Source organism: Ovis aries, chromosome 17, assembly GCF_016772045.2.
Source record: "Ovis aries strain OAR_USU_Benz2616 breed Rambouillet chromosome 17, ARS-UI_Ramb_v3.0, whole genome shotgun sequence".
Taxonomy (NCBI): Eukaryota; Metazoa; Chordata; class Mammalia; order Artiodactyla; family Bovidae; genus Ovis; species Ovis aries.
Window position 1 is genome coordinate 60,533,499 of NC_056070.1, and position 17,480 is coordinate 60,550,978.

At 45.4% G+C, this 17,480-nt stretch overlaps 1 non-coding gene across 1 annotated transcript; it reads right to left on the reverse strand.

Moving 5' to 3' along the window:
- Positions 1-612: 612 nt before the first annotated feature.
- Positions 613-686, reverse strand: TRNAG-CCC (transfer RNA glycine (anticodon CCC)). Its single transcript has one exon. It is a non-coding gene; the product is annotated as a tRNA-Gly (tRNA).
- Between the last annotated feature and the right edge of the window lie 16,794 nt (positions 687-17,480).

Consider the following 17,480-nt stretch of genomic DNA (forward strand, 5'->3'; position numbering starts at 1 on the left):
GGATCAGAGCAAGTTGGGTTTTTTCTTGTTTGTTTTATTTTATTTTTTTAGTGTGCAAGTCTCTAGGGCAAGTTTTTTTTGTTTGTTTAATGTCTGTTGATATCACATATTGAAAGAATACTTTCTAGTGGGAAAATGGTCTGTTAAAGGGTGGGTTCTTATGTACAAGGCTTAGATACAGTCTCAAACATTCCTGGAACAGGAAGGTACTCTTTCATTTCCAATGAAATATATATCCAGGAGTGGGAAAAAAGGACCACATGTTGTCAAATTGAAGAGGAAATGCAGTTACTTTGTTAGTCCCAGACAAAAAGGAATAAGACCTCTGCCAATTCAACTATTATGCACCATTGATTATCAAATACATCCTGATTTCAGAGATAAAAAGAAGTGAAAAATGTACCCCTATGAGTAGATGAACTACAGTAATTGTGCCCCTAAAAGAAAGTTCAGGTGAGTCTACCCTTTGGGTTTGACTTTGATCCCATTTTATTTATTTGTTTGTTTGTCTTTAAAATTATTTGTTTACTTGGCTGCTCCAGGTCTTAGTTGCAGTACACATGATCTTGAGTTATGGCATGTCAACTCTTAATTGCAGCATGTGGGATCTAGTTCCCTGACCAGGGATTGAACCTGGGCCTGCTGCATTGGGAGTGCAGAGTCTTAGCCACTGGACTAACCAGGGAAGTCTGTCATTTTCGAATGATAGATTTTTTAGAGTTCAAAAGAAGTTCCAACGGTGTTTCTCAGCCTCAAGACTATTGACATTTAGGGCTGAATGATTCTTTGAGGTGAGGGCTGTCTTGTGCCTTGTAGGGTGTTTAGCATCATCCCTGGCCTCCCCCACTTGTATGATAACAACCAAAACTGTCTTTAAACATTGAAAAATATATTCGGGGTCTGGGAGAAGGTTCACATCTTCCCCTGTGAGAGCTGCTTGATTAAAGTCCTCCCAGGTCTACTTTCTCCAAATCGCCAGCTTCAACCGTGCTGATTTTATATATAGAAAAACTGAGTCCCAGATAGGGGTAGTCAATTGACCTGAGGGTCTTCTGTGAGCCCAACCAGAGACCAAGGAGTTGTTATCAGGTGGAGTTTTTTTTACATGCATGCATTCATTCCGTCACTCACTCAAGCAAGATTTTTACGGAGTGCTTACTAGGCATTGGTGCCATGTTAGGTCCTGGGGAAATAGTTATGTTTTAGTTTGAGCTTCTCCAGAAACCCAAGAGTTTGTGTACAAGTCTAGTACAAGCCCCAAGGTTTGAGAGAAGTGTTTGAGGGTAAGTGGGCTATGATGGAAGTATGCACTGGGAAAGGAGGATGCTTACCTAGACAAGGAAGGCAGATGATCAAGAGTGGATTATTCAGGGGCTTCCCTGGTGGTCCAGTGGTTAAGATTACCTGCTTTCAATTCAGGGGATGTAGGTTCAATCCCTGGTTGGGGAACTAAGATTTCACGTACCATGTGTTGCAGCGAGAAAAAAAAAAAAGTGGATTATTCAGGTGGAAAAATGGAACTTAATCCCACTTAGGCAATTCAGGGAACCAGTATTGGGCACGTCCCCAGAGTTATCCTGCCCGAGTGGTGAGGGAGCTGAGGGTGCAAATGCCAACTCCCACCATTCATTGGTTGAGGCTGCGCCTGGTTAACTACCCAATACTGAGCCTTGTGCATGGGCAGACATAGACTTCAGTACCAGAGTAAACTCTGAGATAGATGCCTAAACCAATAAACCCTAAGAGGAAAAAAAAATGGGCTTGGCAGTAGGAAGTAGGTTCTACTAGACTGGGCTGGTAAGGGGATTTAAGGGGGCACCAACGTTGAATCAGATGTGGTCCCCAGTCTCATGAAGCTCACGCTCCAGAGGGGTGACAGATATTGTTTAGTCGCTCAGTCATGTCCAACTCTTTGCAACCCCAGCTTCCCTGCCCTTCACTGTCTCTCAGAGTTTGCTCAAACTCATGTCCATTGAGCGGGTGATGCCATTCAACCATCTCATCCTGCGTCTCCCCCTTCTCCTCCCGCCTTCAATCTTTCCCAGCATCAGGGTCTTTTCCATGGAGTTGGCTCTTGGCTCTCCATTAAATGTAAAGCCACACAAATTTCAGCGCTATGAAGAACAGGTGTGTAGTGCTGCGTGTGTAACAGTGGAACGTGAATTAGGCCATATTGTCATAGGAGGTTGCCCCCAGGGAGGTCATGTTTGAGCTGGTTTTAAAATCCAAGGGGATGGGCCAGAGGGATAGCATGTGCAAGGTCCCTGCGGCAGTAGAGAGCACAGCCCATTAGAGGAATTGACAGAGCCAGAGGGGGAGGGAGGAGGACTGGGGCCACCCAGCAAGGGTGAGGGTGGCTGCACGTTGTGGTTGTGGCTGGAGACGTCTGCAGTGGTCAGATCTTGCCTGCGTGCATGCTAAGTCACTTCAGTTGTGCTCAACTCTTTGTGACCCCATGGACTATAGCTCACCAAGCTCCTCTGTCCATGGGATTCTCCAGGCAAGACTCCTGGAGTGGGTTACCATGCTCTCCTCCAGGGTATCCTCTCGACCCCAGGGATCGAACCTACGCCTCCTACAATGAAAAGTGCATCAGAAAGCCGTGCCTGCTAAAATACTGCTTACCCAACTTTCCTGACAATCCTTTGAGGTGGGTTTTGTTGTTGTCTCATTTTACAGAGGAGAAAATTGAGGCTTGGAGACATGAAATCACCTGACCCTAGACACTTACCTGGCAAGACGATAGAGCTGGATTTGGACTCAGGATGATCTGCTTTCAAAACTCATATTTCTTCTTTGACCGAATGCATAGCTCCTGGAGACCCAGACCAGCCTAGGGAGTAACAGACTGCACTTGGAGGTAGGGGCAGGGAGGCCAGAGAGGCTGGGGGAGCCTCTGACAGCCATGGTATATAGTTTTAATTAAGGCCATGGGGTGAAATCTGAGAACTTGGGTGTGGGTGGCCAGGAGCTTCCTCTCAGGGTGGATCTTTTGGTTCTTGGCAGCCTTCCTGATGCACTTTTCTCCATTTCCAAAGGATAAATACCTAGCCGAGTGATGGGATGTTCCAGAATCAGGACTGTAGAGATAGGATCTGGGCTTTATGCATAGATGAATAAGGACTGCATGGAACCAAGAGGGGAGACAGAGAGAGAGAGGAAAGTGGGCAGTACCCCATCCCACTGCTTTCTTCATTAAATATATCATTTTGGGGTTATATGTGAGTTTCCAGGTGCAGGGCTATTGGCTCCCAGAGTGGTGGTACAAGCCGGTTCTTAGGAACTACCCTGGGATGTCTGGAGACCATCTGGGGCCTTACTAAAGGAGCCCTGGGCTGAGGAACAGAGCTGGACAAATGCCCAGCATTGCCCCTAATTGTCTTGGAGTGAGTTTGCCCAGTTCTTCCTCCTTTGGTCCTTCCAGGGCTTTCTTTGCCCTTATATGGAAGGCACCCTGCCTGCCCATTTAGGGCACCTGGTTATGACTAAGTTTCCAGACCCTGTCCTGGGATTCCCTAATTCCTGATCTATTCTACCTCTCCCCAAGTCACCTGTGGGATTTGGGGGTGCCGGAATCGCATGGTAGAGGAGCTGGTCTGATGAAGGAGGCAGGAAGTGGGGTGGGGATCCCAGAAACCCCAGGAAAGGGGAGCCTTTTTGTTCCTCAGGGTGAAATTCAGAGCCCTTCGCTGGGACCCACGCTTGCATTTCCTGGGGACGTGAGTTAGACTGAGCAACTTCCCAGTTTCTATCTGAGGTCTGTTTTCAGAACTCAACCCGACAGTCTGGACAAGCAGAAAGGACATAGGGGCTGGGAGACAGGAACAGGGGAGAAGAACAACTCAAACACTGATGGGGGGGTGGGGGCAGGGAACACAGACACCTGCATAAGAAAGGACAGCAATAGCATTTTAACAAAATATAAAGCTGAAGTCGAAACGGGGAAATCTCCAGGCCAGGACCAGAAACACAATTTGTAGGGCCCATTAAAAAGTGGAAATGCAGGGTCCTTGTCTAAGAAGCAGGAGGAAAGTCCCAGGAAAGGTACTAAATTATAAAACTTCTTCCTTTCTCCTGTGGTTTCTTCTTCTTAACCTGTTGTCATGCTTTTTATTTGCTATTTAATATGGTTCAAAGTTAAACATAAATAAAGATGTAAACCATCACCAAGAACTGATGCTCATGAACTGTGGTGTTGGAGAAGACTCTTGAGAGTCCCTAGGACTGCAAGGAGATCAAACCAGTCCATCCTAAAGGAAATCAAGCCTGAATATTCTTTGGAAGGACTGATGTTGAAACTCCAATACTTTGGCCGCCTAATGTGAAGAGCTGACTCATTAGAAAAGACCCTGATGCTGGGAAAGATTGAAGGCAGGAGAAGAAGGGGGCAACAGAGGATGAGCTGGTTGGATGGCATCACTGACTTGATGGACATGAGTCTGAGCAAGCTCTGGGAGATGGTGAAGGACAGGGAAGCCTGGCAGGCTGCAGTCCATGGGGTCGCAAATAGTTGGACACGACTGAGATAGCATATTCAAAAGCAGAAACATTACTTTGCCGACTAAGGTCCGTCTAGTCAAGGCTATGGTTTTTCCTGTGGTCATGTATGGATGTGACAGTTGGACTGTGAAGAAGGCTGAGCGCCGAAGAATTGATGCGTTTGAACTGTGGTGTTGGAGAAGACTCTTGAGAGTCCCTTGGACTGCAAGGAGATCCAACCAGTCCATTCTGAAGGAGATCAGCCCTGGGATTTCTTTGGAAGGAATGATGCTAAAGCTGAAACTCCAGTACTTTGACCACCTCATGCGAAGAGTTGACTCATTGGAAAAGACTCTGATGCTGGGAGGGATTGGGGACAGGAGGAGAAGGGGACGACGGAGGATGAGATGGCTGGATGGCATCACGGACTTGATGAACAAGAGTCTGAGTGAACTCTGGGAGTTGGTGATGGACAGGGAGGCCTGGCATGCTGCGATTCATGGGGTCGCAGAGTCAGACACGACTAAGCGACTAAACTGAACTGAACTGAACTGAGCGACTGAACACCAAAAACCATGAGCATGAATTGGACCCTTCTTCTGTATGTGGTGCGAGGCCAATTTTAAATGCAAATATCAGTGCCTTTATCTCATATGTGGAATCTGAAACTTCATAGTTTGTATTTCACAGCTTATAACACAGAAGTGTTCAGCTGTATTCAATTCTTTGCAACCCCCTGGACAGTAGCCTGCCAAGTTCCTCTGTCCAAGGGATTTCCCAGACAAGAATACTAGAGTAGGGTGCCATTTCCTCCTCCAGGGGACCTTCCGGACCCAGGGATCTAACCCACCTGAGTCTTCTGCACTGCAGGCAGATTCTTTACCACTGAGCCACGGGGGAAGCCCAGCTCACAGCACAGTGCTTGGCTAACCTGTGCAAATAATATGAGGAGCAAAGGATAGAGCAGGATTTCTTGACTGACCTCATTTTAACTTGATGATCTCTGTAAAGCCCCTGCCTCTACCCAAGGCCTCATTCATAGAGACCAGGAGATAGGATTTCAATGTAGGCCTTGGGCGGGGAGGGGATCGGGACACAATTCAGCCTAGGACAATCAGTATGAAGCAATTTCTGAATGCAAACAATGCTGTTTATTGTTTTCTCTAGACATACGTGCAGGTGCACAGACCAATCAAACCTGGAAAGATACCTAACTGTGAACAGCGGTGCCTCCTGTGTTGAGATGGAAGGAACAGGACTTGTTATTTTATTTTTTTTAAAAAACCTCATATTTATTTTAAAATATTCATTTGTATTTATTTATTTGGCTGCACCAAGTCTTAGTTGCGGCATACAAACTTTTAGTTGTGGCATGCAGGATCTAGTTCCCTGACTGGGGATGAAACCTGGGCACCAGCATCGTGAGTGCAGAGTTTGAGCCACTGGACCATCAGGGAAGTCCCTATTTATTTATTTTTTAATCTGTGGCTTGTTTTCTGGCCACACTGTGAGGCAAGTGGGATCTTCGTTCCCTGACCAGGGACTGAACTCGTGCCCCCTGCAGTGGAAGCTTGGAGTCCCTAACCATGGACCACCAGGGAAGTTCCCGGGGCTTGTTAGGACCATCCTCTGCGACTTGAGCCTTACCGGAAATGTTGCTGTGTTTCATGCGGATGATTTATTCGTATGTGGTATAGATGCTGTTGGCACCTGGTGTAGATCCTTCTGCTGGGCTGGTGCACCGCTCTCCCAGCTGCTGGGAGTGTTGGCTGCTAAGGGCTCAGAGCTCCTTCCTTCCATGGAGAATCACTCTCCTGCTTATCATGTATCCCCCACACCGGAGGCAGGCAGATTGAATGACTGACTAACAAAGGGTACAAAGACCTCCGGCTTCGAGGGGTCTGGAAAATGATTCTGTGATGCTGTCTGATTTCCTGAACTCCTCATGGGATCAGGTCAAGGCCAGACTTCAGCTGAACCACAAGATGCCGTGGCTTCTGAACTTGCCTACCTCACCTCCCTCCTGGCCTTTCTCTAGAGTTCTTCCTCAATAACGCACTTGAATAAAAGTTTCCATCCCAGGCTCCAGCCCTAGGGAGCCTGCTATAGTCTGAATGCTTGTGTGCCCTCCAAATTCATATGACAAAATCCTAAAGCCCAATGTGATCGTATTAGAAGGTAGGGCCTTTAGGAAGTGAATGTGTATTTTCATTCACTAATCATGAACAGGATTGCTGCTGTTATGAAGGAGAACCCAGAGAGATTCCTGGGGGTCCCCAACCCCTGGGATCTAACGCCTGAGATCTGAGGTGAAGCTGATGTATTAATGATAGGAACAAAGTACACAATGAATGCAGAGTTTCAATCATCCTGAAACCATTCCCGCCTGGTCCCCAGCCCCACTCTGGGGAAAAAGTGTCTCCCATGAAACTGGCCCCTGGTGCCAAAAATGTTGGGGACCACTGTCCTATTCCTTTCCACCCTGTGAGGACACAAGGAGAAGTCTGTGACCCCCAAAAGGGCCCTCACCTTACTGTGGTGGCAGCCCGATCTTGGACTTCCAACCTCCAGAACAATGAGGAATAAAATCTGTTGTTAATAAGGCACCCAGTCTGTGCTATTTAGTTGTAGCAGCCCAGGGGACTAAGCCGAACCAAAGACATATTCCATGTATAATTTTTTTTTAATTTTTTACTTTATTTTACTTTACAATCCTGTATTAGTTTTGATATGCCTAATGGGTGTGAAATTTCTCATCCAATAAGGTTTAATTTGAATGTATTATCATTTTAGGTGCCTTGGACCACTGGCTCCTGGAGGGTGTGGGGTCAGGGACAGTCCATTTGCCACTGCCAGACCAAGGAGGCCAAGTTCCCTGGCTCCAAAGGCATCTTGGGACAGTCCTTAATGTCCCAAAGGTCAGCAATGACTGGACAGAAAGAGGAGCTCTTTGGACAATTGAATTCCAATTGCCTTCAGAGGGAGGAGGGCAAACTTGTTTTGACGTTCCCTGGGGCAGATCAAAGGGGTTATTAGTGACCATTGTTAGGCTATGCTCCTAACCGAATCTTTTCCAATTAGGGAAAAATGAAATCTCTGCTCATTTGGTGAACCAAAGCAGAATGAGAGTCCCTAATGATCCCTTTGAAAGGCCACAGTGAAGCAATTAAATTGGTATAGCCTTTCTGAAATTTGGGATTTACCCTGTTACAACAAGAGCCATAAAATTGTCGTCTTGGATGAAGAAATTTGACAGCCATGAATTGATCCTAAGGAAATGATCAAGGATGTACACACAGTTAGCACATGAGAGATGTTCACAGTAGCAGTATTTATAACCGTGTGAAAGAAAATAACTAACGTCTAATGTAAGGGATTGACTAAGTCACGGTCCTTTGTAAGGTGAAGGCAAAGCAGTTATTTTAAAATAGGTTGTGGAATGAGAATTCATTCAGCACATTTGAATGGTATGTTATTAACTCACAAAGACAGGTTTCAAAATAGATGGGATGACAATTTTCCTGAAAAGTATGGTCATGTAGGAACAGCATGGAGTTCTACACACCTATCATATTAAATGTTGTCCACATTAAAGAGTTGATTATATTTAATTTTGGCTTTCTGCCTTTCTCTATGCTTCTCTATATTGCTAATGGGTCTATGCATTTCGAAGGAATGACCCATCTGATTTCTTTTGCTATAGTGTGAAAATGACTAGAATTATCATCAGAGCACTGCAAAAACTCCTTGCATGGGAGAAAACTTTTTTTTTTTTTTTTTTTGGAAAATTGTCTTCCCATCTCACATGAATGGGGGAATTTTGTTAACCAGAGGTATAAACCATTTTCCCCAAATCACATATCAAACCTACAAAAGGGAGGGAAGGTTGGACAAGTTCAATCTGTGCCGGTAAAATAACAACTGCTACTGTGATGTGGTATATCATTCAGAACTTTTTTTTAAATTAAAAATAAAATCAAGAGACTTTCCTGATGGTCCAGTGGTTAAGACTTCACCCTTCCATGCAGGCGGATGCAGGTTCAGTCCCTGGTTGGGGAGCTATAAGATCCCACGTGCCTTGTGGCCAAAACACCAAAAAGATAAAAAAACAAAAGCGATAGTGTAACAAATTCAATAAAGAATTATAAATAAGTAAATAAAAATAAAGTCAAGTTTAGATTTCTGTGACTATATGATTCTAATTTCATGGGGGAACATTTGGAAGCTTCTTGCTTTCCTTCTCTGATTCTCTGTCTCTTCCCTTCTCTCTCCACCCTCACTGTGTTCCAAAAGCATTTTAGGAAGCTTATATTTTCTTGCAAAGAAAGGCAACTTGTCCAAGGTTAGCTGGAGAGAATCGATGTTCATATTCTGTCTTCCTCTCCTCTCGTTTTCTTTCCTGCTCTTTCTTCCATTTTTTTTTCTGAGAAATTATCTTGTTCATATCCCAGAAAATAGAGTAAAAGGTTACCTCCTGTTCATGCCTTTTGTCTGCCCAATTCCCACCCCTACCTGGTGACCTCTGTTCCTAGTTAATTATATATTCTTTCGGTTTTCTTATGCATGCACGAGGAAATAGGCGGATAAACTTTCATTCCCCTCCCTTTTACACAAAAATACCAGATGTTACATTCTTCCTAATGCTGTTTTTGACAACATCCTTTCATAATCTGACCTTTACTGTGTCATTGTAGGCGGGCAATTATTCTCTGAGCCCAGTGCTAACAGTTTTGTCTGCCTCTGGGCTGGATATCTGTCTACCCAGCTCTTCACCACCCCTCCCCAGCAACTGTCCACCCCTCTGTCCTACAGCTAGAGTTGGCCAGTGGGGGCCTGGTGGGAGAGCCGACGGAGCGGGCAGGAGTTGAGGGTGTTCACCCTCTGGATCCTTCCGTTCTGGCTGGCTGTATATATTCTCGAACAACCCAGCTGCCTTCAGGCACTCCTCTCTCTGCTCCTTCAGGTCTAGGGATGTATATTAGTCTTCTGCTGCTGCTGTAACAGATTACCCCAAACTTAACAGCTTGAAACACTACAGATTTATTTTTTAAACACTTTTAATTTTGTATGGGGGTACAGCCAATTCACAAACAATGTTGTGATGGTTTCAGGTGAACAGGGAAGGGACTCAGCCATACATATACACGCTTCTACTCTCCCCCAGATTTCCCAGCCATCCAGGATGCCACATAGCATTGAGCAGGGTTCTATGGGCTATACAATAGGCCCTATTTTATCTGTTTTAAATACAGCGGTGTGTACATGTCCATCCCAGACTTCTTAACTATCCCTTCCCCCACTTCTTCCGCCAGCAACCATAAGATCTTTCTCCAAGTCTGTGAGTGTCTTTCTGTTTAGCAAGTTCATTTGTATCATATCTTTTTAGATTCTCCATATAAGGGATGTCAAGTGATGCTTCGCCTCTGTCTGACTGACTTCACTGAGTTTGACAATCTCTGGGTCCATCCATGTTGCTGCAAATGGCATCATTTCATTCTCTTTAACGGCTGAGTAATATTCCTTTGTCTCTATCTACCACAGCCTCTTTATCCATTCCTCTGTCAGTGGACATTCAGGTTGCTGCCGCATCTTGGCTATTGTTAACAATGCTGCAATGAACACTGGGGTGGGTGCCTGCGTCCTTTTGGACCGTGTTTTTCTCAAGACATATGCCCATGGGTGGGATTGCAGGGTCATATGGCAGCTGTATTCTCAGCTTTTTAAGGGACCTTCCTACTGTTCTCCATCGTGACTGCACCAATTTACATACCCACCAACAGTGTAGGAGGGTTCCCTTCTCGCCTCACCCTCTACAGCACTTACTCTTTGTGGATTTCCAGATGATAGCCATGCTGGCTGGTGTGAGGTGATATCTCTTAGTTTTGATTTGGGGTTCTCTAATAGTTAGTGATGGTGAACATCCTTTCGTGTACCTGTTGGCCATCTGTTTGTCTTCTTTGGAGAAATGTCTACTCAGGTCTTCTGCCCATTTGTCGAGTGAGTTATTTGTTTTGATGCTGTTAAGCGTCATGAACTGTTTGTAAATTTTGGAGACTAATCCCTTATTGGTTACTGCTACTGCTAAGTCACTTCAGTCGTGTCCCCATAGACTCTGTGCGACCCCATAGACAGCAGCCCACCAGACTCCCCCGTCCCTGAGATTCTCCAGGCAAGAATACTGGAGTGGGTTGCCATTCCATTCTCCAATGCATGAAAGTGAAAAGTAAAGTGAAGTCGCTCAGTCGTGTCTGACTCCTAGCGACCCCATGGACTGCAGCCCACCAAGGCTCCTCTGTCCATGGGACTTTCCAGGCAAGAGTACTGGAGTGGGGTGCCATTGCCTTCTCCATTATTGGTTACATCATTTGCAAATATTTTCTCCTAACGTGTAGGTTGTCTTATCATTTTGTTACAACTCAGATTTATTACCTTACAATTCTTGAGGCCTTACAATTACAATTTATTACCTTACAATTCTTTACTGAATGTAAAAATCAGTTTGAGGCTAAAGTTGTAGTAGCAGCAGGGTGGTTCCTTCCAGAGGCGCTGAGCAAGAATTCATTTCCTTGCCTTTTCCGGTGTTTAGAGGCTGCCTGCATTCCTCAGCTCGTAGCCTCTTCCTCCATCTTCAAAGTGCATCCCCGCTGCTCCAAGGCACATCTCCTGCCTCCCTCTCAGATGGAGGCTCATGGTTACATTGGTCCCACCCAATCATTCCCTTGTTGCAAGATCCTTAGCTTAATCTTACCTGGAAAGTCTGGTTTGCTATGTAAGGTATTGTATTCACAGATTCTAGGATTAGAATCTGGACATTTTTAGTGGGAGAGAGGTTGACATTATTCTGTCTACCACAGTGAGGTACCGAGATTCCTTTCTGGTATTTCCTCTGGGGCACTGAACCAAATCCACCTGCACCTTTGTAAATCATCCCTTTATTAAACTCACCTCTTATTACTGGCATTAATGGACCATCAGCTCCTTGCAAGATCTTTAAAAATATTTTATTATTTATTTGGCTGCACTGGGTCTTAGTCATGGCACAAAAGATTTTCGATCTTCACTGCAGCATGCCAACTCTTAGTTGTGGCATGGGAGATCTAGTTCCCTGACCAGGGATTGAACCCTGGCCCCCTGCATTGGGAGCGTGTGGGATCTTAGCCAGTGGACCACCAGGGGAGTCCCTCCTGCAAGATCTTAATGGGTGTACTCAGTTTCCACTCCAATGCAGGAGAGATAACAGACACCAGTTCAATTCCTGGGTCAGGAGGATCCCTTAGGAAATGGCAACCCACTCCAGTATTCTTGCCTAGAGAATCCCATGGACAGAGGAGCCTGGTGGGCTACCATCCATAGAGTCCAAAGAGTCATACGTGACTGAAGTGACTTATAGGATGAAGAAGAGGATGTATTCAATAGCATCCATCTCACTGGGGGCTGGGATAGCTTGCAGTGATGGGGTCCACTGTCTAGACAAGGATCTGGCATTTTGCTGCTGCTCAGTATACATCTGCTCTTTGCCTGCAGGAGGCCAGAGCCCCTTTTGGCCCATTTCCCCTCCCCTGCCCTTGAGAAGCTTCACTCAAGAGAGTTGGGATTTCACCAAAGAGGAAGAAAGGGTTGAGAATAGGAGCTAGGCTGGCTTGGTTGAGTTAGGTGGTCTCCCAAAACAGCTGTGCTTAGGGTGCCATGTGAAGGCAAAAAGTCAGCTGCAGGTGCTGGGAGACATAGCAGTGTGTGTGGGTAGATGAGCCTTTGTACACTCGGGCAAGTGCAAAGTCCGGGCAACTGCTAGGATCAGTCTGGCCCTCTCATGAGCTACCTTTAATAGTCTTATGCCTCACACCTGCTAGTACATAGTTGGTTTCCAGTTCTAGCTCTGTCTTGGGGCTGAAATTTACTGAGTCTTTATTATGGGCTCAAAAGCTTGGAGCAAACAACTAAGCCTTCTGAGCTTCTGTTCCCCCATCCCTAAAATGGAAATTGATTCACTCAACTAGGATGGAGTGAGTCCTTCTTAGGTGGCAGGTACCGCCCTAGATCCAGAGATGACAGTAGCTACATCATGAAGTCTGGATGACTGTTCAGTGGTTGAGCATATAGGACACGTTGTATATTTAAATCTTTTTCATTTATTTTATTTATTTATTTATTCATTTGGCTGCACCAGGTCTTGGTTGTGGGATCTTTCATTGCACATGGGCTCTCTAGTTGTGGCTCATGGACTTCAGTAGTTGCAGCATGTGGAATCTTATTTCTCCCCACCAGGGATCAAACCTGTGTCCCCTGCACTGCAAGGACCATCAGAGAAGCCCTTGTGTGTTTAATTCTTTAACACACAAAGAAACTGGCATTTACAAAGCTTTCACATAAGGCTATCTATTAGGATTATTTATTTTGATATTAAATTTATTACATTAAAGGCTTATCAACACACTGCCAAGTCAGGTCACCAGGTTCAAATCCTCCTATGTGTATGTTATCAACTGTGCCAGCCCCTTCCCCATCTGTTTTTATAAATAAAGTTTTATTGGAACACAGCCACTCTAATTCACTTGTACGTTGTCTATGACTGCTCTCTTGCTCCAATGGCAGAGTTGAATAGTTGTGACAGATTGTATGGCTTGCCAAGCCTAAAATATTTACTTTGTGGGCCTTTGCAGAAAAAAATTGTAGACCTCTGCACTGATTCATTGAAGATACCAAGTGAGGGTTATTTATGTTCTCTCTTATTTCCGTGTTTGGTTTTTACCTTTCCTTGAATCCCCCGCCCCCAAATATTGTGGATAGCAATGATATTTCCATACAGGAATAATTTGTAAGGTCTTTTCTATAGGGATGTTTGCTGTACAGTGTGAATTCTGTATGGATTAAATTTCCCCCAAGTGAATATCAGAGGATTGAAGAACTTATTGTCAGGAGAAAGACCAGGATCATAGGTTAATTCCCATAAAATGAGAAACCTCGATGCAACAGATTCTTTGAATTCTCTGTGTTGCTCTGATTACATGATGAAAAACCCAGTCCTAGTCTTTTGTTAAGAATGAAGCTAAATAGATTTTCTTTAAGTACCTTATAACCAAATAGGTGAAATTGTTTTCCTAGTCTCTCAACAACCAGAAATTTGGAATAGCCGGAATTTGGATGCCCACTTTAGAGAGTGGTTAAAATTAGGCTTTGGAGTCAGCTCTCTTCAAATTCAAATGCCGCCTTGGCCACCGGTTGGCTGTGTGGTCTTGGTCAAGTGACTTAACTTCTCTGGGCCTTTGTTACCTATTGAGATGAGAGCAACTACCTCATGAGGTCATCGAGAGAATTACATGGATGATATATAGGAAACATTTAGCCAGGCGCTTCAGTAAGAACTCAGAAATGTTTGCTATTTATTGATTTATTGTCATTGGCAGAAATTATGTATTTTGAGAAACAGCATCCAGCCTCTTGCTGTTAGTTGATGCAAATAGCAAACAGATCCAGCCAGAGGGTAGGGGTTCTGATTCTCTATCAGTGAGCTGTTTGCTGTCACACCTCAGGGCAGTCTGTCTCTGGACTGTGTGTATCAGTGGCTGGCACTTAGGAAACCCTCAGGAAGGCTTCCTGACCCCACCAAACCAGGGCACTGAGATCATTCAGACAAACCAGACGTGACCAGACAGGGACTGGAAACCTCTCCCTACTGGCTTCTCCCTGTTCATCCAGAAGGTCTGAGCCTGTGTAAATGGACGCCCCCCACTGAGTCCCAGCTGCAAGACACCAGGGCCTCCCCCCTGGACCACAAACCCTCCTGCTCAGAGGATATCTGCATCAGGTCCCCCAGGAGCCGGCTCTTCGCCTGGGAGTCTGTGAATCTGCATGATCGTACCCCGAGAATATCGATTTGAGGTCTCTGTCGAACCACCCCTCCTTCCCATTCCCTCGCTCTGTCATCCCCCCTCATCGTGGTACACTGAGCATTCTCTCGAAGGTTCAGACTTTTAATTCGGGCAGGAGCTGAGGCCCCAGAATGGGGGGGTAGGGACGGGGGCGGGGGCCGTACGGGGCGAAGAGGTGATGGAAGAAAATAAATTCCCCTTCACAGAACAATCAGAGGAAGACAGTCTAAAACAATGGCCAGACCATCCTCGCGGGCCATGATGACAGCCATTTCGAACTTATCACACCCCGGCACTATATTAAGGGCCTGAGATTCCAGCGTGGTTCATTAGAGGAACATCTGTTGGAAATCAGCACGGAGCCGCCAGATATGACGGCTAAAAAAGCAGCTGGGGGTGGCGGGGGTGGGGGCCGGGGTGGGGGCGGGAGGCCACTTCCCTGCCGAGGAAAACCGCCAAGACGCACCCGCTTTTTGGCTCTTAGGTGGCTCGCCTCCTTCCTCTGCCCTAAAACCAAGGACTCTAATCTCAGTAGGGTCAGGGACATGCATCAAGAAGCAGGATGCATTTTCAAGATCCGGAAGTAGATGGAAGTAATGGGAAGAGTGAGTGCCCACCGCTAAGTACTTCCCATGTGCAAAGCACCCGTGGTAAGTACTCCATGTAGTTATCTCATCCTCATAGCAACCCCATAAAGTTCTATAATATTGTTACCCATTTACAGTTAAGGGAACTGAGGCTTGGAGAAGTCAGGGGACTTTCACGATGAGTGTGTATGGTGATAAACCGTCCGGTTTTATCCAGAAGGCTTTCCTGGGATACAAGATTTTCATTGTGAAAACCTGGGACGGTCTTGAGTACGCCAGGATGGAGCTAGAGTTTCAGTTCACATGTCTGATGTCAAAACTTATGTTCCTATCCATTGTTACACTGTTTCCTTCATTCTGCGCTCATCGCTTCAGTCACACATTCATCGTCATTATAGAAGGGTTTCCTGAATACCTATTTCCTGTGTGCTCAGTGATGTTTGACTCTTTGGTGACCCCATGGACTGTATCCCGCCAGGCTCCTCTGTCTGTGGGATTTCCCGGGCAAGAATACTGGAGTGGGTTGACATTTCCTACTCCAGAGAATCTTCCCGACCAGGAATCGAACCTGCGTCTCTTGCATCTCCTACATTAGCAGGCAGATTCTGTACCACCGTGCCGCCTGGGAAGCCCATGTGCCAGGAATTGTTCTTAGGCCCAGAGGTGAAGGGAACAGAACAAACCGTCTGCCAGCACGGAGCTGACACGGTAGGGGCTCCTTTGTTGCAATGATCGTGGATTCTTACAGCCTTTATATGTTCCCAAGCCTGGAGGAATTTATTTAATTATTATGAACAGTAACAGCAATTGAATGATCCCTCTTTACAATCTTCTGCCCCACATGCTTCTTAAAAGGATCTGGAATATCCTCCAGTATGGGTGCATACCCAGAAGACTCAGTAACTGTATCACGTTGCCTCTTCAGCCTTGAAATAGGATGGCCAAAGGAGCAAGTGATCAAAGTCTGCACAATCAGGGGGTTATAAATAGGGGAAAGCTGGACTTAGCAAATTCCTACGTGCCTAAACCAGGAGATGCCCTTGCAATGTGGGGGCTTTAAGTTGAACATAAATAAAATACATGCTTGGCTGTGCAGTAAAAGAAGCATGCAATTTGGAATTGGCAGCGGCCAAATTCAAATCCACACCTGCCACTTTTTTTTTTAATTGAAGTATAGTTGATTAACCATGTTGTGTTAGTTTCAGGTGGACGGCAAAGTGATTCTGCTCTACATAGTTATCTATTCTTTTCCCATGTAGGTTATTACAGAATACTGAGCAGAGTTACCTGTGCTACAGAGTAGGTCCTTGTTGGTTATCTATTTTAAATCTAGTAGTGTGTGTCTCTTAACTCCAAACTCCTAATTTATGATCCCCCCCTCATTATTCCCTTTGGAAACCACATGTTTGTTTTCTATGTCTGTGCATCTATTTCTGTTTTGTGAATAAATTCATTTGTATCATTTTTCTTTGATTCCACGGATAAGCATTATCATCTGTTTGTCTTTCTCCATCTGGCTTACTTAGTGTGATTATCTCTAGGTCCATCCACGCTGCTGCAAATGGTGTTATTTCATTCTTTTTAAATCAAACCTGTCGCTTTCTTCTTAGGTACTCTTGTGAATATCTTCGAACCTCTGTATCTTAATCTTCTGCCAAGTGTGGATGTTGGTAACAGCAGTTTCTCCAATGTGTAATGCTGGGCATGAGTTAAAAAGCCAGCTCACAGATGAATTATTCGTCCTGTTTCTTTTCTCCCTCTGCTTATTTTTCATAGAGACCTTTATAGCACTTGCATCCCACGCTCTGTTCTGAAGACTTCCAGATATTAACTCATTTCATCCTCATAACATCCCTAGGTTGTGAGACTTTTCAGAGGGGGAAATGGAGGCAAAGGAAGGTGAATGGACTTACCCAGACTTCACAGTGACTCTGAGCAGAACTGGGATTTGGACTTGCAGCTGTATGGATTTTCGTATTGGTTTGGCCTAAAGGTTCATTTGGATTTTTCTGTGAATTGTAACAGGAAAAATCGGAACGAACTTTTTAGCCAACCCAATGCAAACAGTTTAAGAAGGGAGCACTTACACAAAACCATAGATGAAAATCTCACATCCAGCTGTCAAGTTGCTGTTTCGTCACTGAGTTGCGTCCGACTGTTTGCAGCCCCATGGACAGGGCTGCCATTTCCTTCTCCAGGGATCTTCCCAACCCAGGGATCGAACCTGCATCTCCTGCTTAGCAGGTGGGTTCTTTACCGCTGAGCCACTAGGGAAGCCCCCAGCTCTCAAGAGAACACCCTAAATTCAAGCAGCTGTCTGGCTAAAATTGGGTGTGTGAGGGCTCTGGTTAGGTTAGAGCCTGGCCAGGCTTTGGGAAGCTGAGTTCACAGCCCCAGCTTATTCACAGGAGCTGGGGAAATCACCAGGACCCTCTAATACCTCCTTTGCCCCCTGCAAATGGCTTTGTCCTTGATGATGACCTTCTGGTGGGAGACAGCTTCCACAGGCTCACATTGGCTATAGAAGGACACACATCTTTAGGGA